Source organism: Tympanuchus pallidicinctus, unplaced genomic scaffold (genome assembly GCF_026119805.1).
Source record: "Tympanuchus pallidicinctus isolate F22 unplaced genomic scaffold, pur_lepc_1.0 scaffold5, whole genome shotgun sequence".
NCBI lineage: Eukaryota > Metazoa > Chordata > Aves > Galliformes > Phasianidae > Tympanuchus > Tympanuchus pallidicinctus.
Genome location: NW_026294769.1, coordinates 4,318,707 through 4,323,482, shown reverse-complemented (window position 1 = coordinate 4,323,482; position 4,776 = coordinate 4,318,707).

The window sequence follows — 4,776 nt, the reverse complement described above, 5'->3', positions numbered from 1 at the left end:
CTATAGCTGAATGCTGTCCATGGGTGAGGCAGGTTGAGGTGGGAAAAGCCTTGTGTCCGTAAGAAATCTTGCTGCTTTGAGTGGCACCACTCATCCTTTCACAGCGCTGCTTCTGTCCAAAACCAGTATCACCAGTACCTCTCTTCCCTCACCCTAGATTGTGTTGCCCTGCTTGTGGTCCAAAACCATCATGATTGCCTGAATGCTGAGCAAAATACCTGTTATATGCATGAAAGTATTTCTACTTTCACTACAACAACTTAGCAGCCATTCTGAAACAACAGCAGTTCAGTGGAGAAGTTATCATAAATATTCCATTTTCTACTGCAGGCAAAACCAACAGTAAAGATGAAATATTTCTTTAAAACTAGATTAAAATTAGCAGGAAAATTTTACAATTGTTCATAAAAGCATTCCATATAAGTGATTTTTAGTGGAAATCATTACTGCTTCTTTTATTTTATTTTTCTTGAGTATTATCCTTTGTGGCATATTAACATTGCATTTTTTAGATTCCTTGTGTGTGTTTGTTCTCTAAAGTTTATGTTTAGAGACTGAAAACCCAGAGAGAAAGTTGAATCTATTAGAAGGGTAATAGATATAAATTGCGCATTGAGGTGCTTCTCTTTCCTGAAGATTTCAGTGGAGGTTTTGCAGGCCAGAAATGGCTGCTTTGAAATGGCTCCCAACATCATACTCCTATTAATGCTAACTGTTCCGATATTAATAACTCAATCATTATTGCTTGTGGCCTTTATACCATTTACTGCCTAGCTTGACTGATCATAATTCTCTTGACTTTAAAGAACTTCAGGGAATTCTAATGTCTGTGCAGTTTAGAAGAAAATGATGAATCCCTGAAATGAGACTCTGACTCACAATGCATGCTTTTACTGCTTTGTGCAAAAATTGGTTAGATACGCATTTGTGTTATGCTTCATGCTTTGGAAACTCATGGGTAACCTTATGTCTGCGATTCGCACATCTCTGTGTTTGATTCTTTCAAAAAGGCAAAAGGCTCCTGACATCTCAGAAAAGAATAAGCCTTTTGCATTTGTTAATTGTAATACCTCTGAAAATACTAACAGGCATGCATCTTATCTTCTGCTTAGCAACATGATGTTTTATTCTAACAGTCTCCTGAACAAGCCCAATTAAACTATCATTGAAGTCAACTTTAATCTTATTTTGATTCAGGCAATGTCTGACAAAAATAGGATTTGTTCCACCTTCCCATATGCAAAGTCTGTTGTTGTACCACTGTAGTCCTCAATATCCTGATTGTATAAAACTGTCATTCTGTCCCTCTGATCAAGGTCTTGAAGTCTCATTTCTGTCAATTTTCACACTTGCTATATTTTTGTTCATACTACTTCAAATAGTTATTTTGCAAAACACTAACTATGTATGGGTGTCCTGGTAGGGTTACTTTAACACTGTACTGTTCCTGAATCTCAGAATAATTTGATTTGAGTTCAAATGAGTACTATCAAGGAAAGTTAATGCTTGTGAATTTTAGGGAAACAAAAAAAACAAAACATATTTCCACAAAGAACCCTTTCTCTCCAGATTTGAATAGGCAAGGAGAAATTCTGAAGGACTACTTTTAAACTTTACGTTGCTTTGCCAATATTATATTAGGAATCAGAATGTTGCAGGTTTTGTTTATATTGTTTCTTAAACTAAAAATCCAGGCTTTCAACAGTTTAAAATAAAACCCGAAAGAGGAAGAACTAAGTTACGAGTCTGTACATTCTACTGATATTTAAGGATTAGTTGTTTTTAAGCACTGAAGAATCAGATTGAGAAGCAAAGCATAGATTACTGAAGAGGTCGTATCAAGCAAAGAAATTGTTTGCTAGAAGCATCAGATTTGAAGTGTTTGCAGTGCAAACGTGAAAACAAAATGATCTAGGGTCTGTGGCCCCGCTGCCCTGCTGCTGTAGCTGTTTTTTACAGGTATCAGTTGCAATGCTTCAGTAAAGAACTCACTTCTTGATTGTTTGCTCCATGTGAATTGTGAAATTCCACAATAAGTATAATCAGAGATCCCTTGTAGAAAGAATTCAGCTTCAGAGAGTCTGAAGGGTCCATGACAGGTTTTTACTTTGTTTTTGTCTCCCTATTTAATGAATCAATGAGAATTTGGTCTCAGTGTAAATTCTAAATGAAGAAAATAGCAGTCCCTAGTTTAAACTAAGGTCTGTTAAAAATTGGGCCCTTTTTCTCATGTACTCATGGATATTATACTACTTTTGAATTCGTTATATTTCTTTTTTCTTTTTTTCTGTCCCTCCCCAACCACGTCCTCCCTTGGATGCTCATTGATGCATGTATGAGTATAACTGGATGAATGAATACAGTTAATTTCACTTGGCTTACAGAAGCTTTAGCACCTTGACTGAAGTGAGGTAGCTCTCAGAATGCTTTTCAGTGGAGAAAAACTGTTCAGGTGCTCATCTGTTAAACAAGAACAAAGGGATTCGAACAAAAACTGGTAATTTAGTATTAAACAAAGTAATTCTTACCTGTTGTGATGTGATCAAGATTTATGCAAAACCAAAACATAATGATTTTGCTTCCTGACACATTGGATGAGGTAATGACTTTGGTGCATATTTTGACTATAGCTGTCTATTAAAGAGTATACTCAGAAATATCAGTATGATGTACAATTTTAGTCAAAAGTAAAAAAAAAAATAATAATAAAAAAAAAAATACTGTGTTTGGAAAAAAGAGAAAGTGAGAGAAAGAAAAAATTGACCTGCTTAAAGACTCTTTTTTTCCTCTCCATGTTGGGGAAAAAAAAATAAATATATGAGTGTATAAACTCAGATAGCTGAGGTTGTCTAGCTAGCAAGTTCAAGAAATGCAGTTTCATTTTGGCAGTCTGTTCATGCAAGTCAACATGATATTTAATTACTGCACAGATAAACCATTTTTCATATAAATGAGAAATCCTATGAGCACAGAAAATCCATTATTTTAATTTACTGTAAGATTAAGGTTCTCAGATGAATTCCTTTAATGTATACAGTTTCCATTTTTCAAAAGAATTCTCTAACTTCTGATTCATAGTACAGAATAATAGTATTGAATATAGTCTACTGTAAGATTAGCCCAGCTTTATCTTAACAAAAAGGTTTACTTGTTATAAATGGTCAAAACCTAGTAAACTGTAGTCTTCAGAAAACCATCTTGTGTGCTTCTGCACAGCTTGCAATACACTGTAGGCTGTTTAGTGATTCTGTCTCCTAATCATTTGCCAATGGAGGCTTTTGTGCTACTTTACTGTAGATGAAAGCTCAAATAAAAGTAATCCTAAAAGCAAAGTTAGTTCATCTCTTTGGACCAATATATACTAAGTGTTTGTAGAAAATATCCTTCCCAGAGCATTGGTACATCTGCACCCTCGTCCTGGATTGATAGCTATGAGCTCCCAACTTCTCACTTTCACACTTTTATGTCAATTTCTGACTTAAGTAAAATCAGATTTTAATTTTTTGCTTTCATTCTTCCTCTTTCCCATGCTTTCCATTTCATTCTTAAAGTAATTTACAATTTATTATCTGACGATTTTCATATGGAGTGGTGGGAAAGCCATGATATAAAGGTAGGAAGAGCTCAGTTCTGTAAGTAGTAGTTGAGATACCCTGAAACAACCAAGACCAAAGGATAAAGCCAGAAAGTCTCATGCATTTTGAACGGCATTTCTTTTTTGCTTGAAAAATGTTGAAAATATTTATCTTAAGTTGACTCTGTGCTGCTGTACTTTCAATTCACAACTTGTATGCCTAAACTACAGAACCTGGAAATTTTTTAGAGTTGTAATTTCAGCTATCTACTCTTTTCCACAGCGGACTCTTTTATTGGTCAGTGTTCAAATGGCAACTTGACACTTGTGTTCCTCCTTTTAAAAATAATGACTGAAGAGGTGGAGGGAAGAAGACAGAGGGAATAGTCAGTGCAAATGTTTTATAACAATGTTGGGGAATAATCCTAAACTAGCGGCTTAGACTCTTAGCAATTCTCATGAGTGCTAAGAGTTGCAGTGACACAGTAAGGGCTCATTATAGTTGAAATCCAGTAAAGCTTGATAACTAGAAGATATTACACTGATTCAAGTGGAAATTTTTTAGGTTGTAAATTTTGAAATCTTTGATAATATGTAATTTCCTTGTAGGAATAAATACATTTGCACTGCTCAGCCTACACATTTCTGCCTGTGTCAAGAGACTTTTCTGATTTTTCTAAATCTAAAATTGCTTGGAATATCTTAGTAATTTTTCTATAATTATTTAACAAAAGCACTATATTTAATTTAGTCTGCTACTTTTTGATCCCTAGTTTCCCTAGTTTTACAAGCTGTCTTGCCACCGGACAGTTTTTATGAAGTTCAGCAAAGTGATGGAAAATTTCCTTTGTCTTCCTTACGATTGTCTTACGCTAGGAACTGGGTTCTGTCTCTTCTATAGCAACAGGATTTTTTTGCTTTACTGAAAACCCAAATAAAATAAAAAGGCTAAAGAGAATAAAAACAAATATGCTGGCAGTGATGTAGAAACCAGAATGCCAGATCACAGAATCACCCGGGTTGGAAGGGACCTCAAGGATCATGTAGTTCCAACCCCCCTGCCTAGCAGGGCCACCAAACATACACATTCAGATCAGGCGTCAGTCCAGGGTCAGACCCCGTCCAACCTGGCCTTGAACACGTCCAAGGACGGGGCATCCACAACCTCCCTGGGCAGCCCGTTCCAGGGCCTAACCACTCTC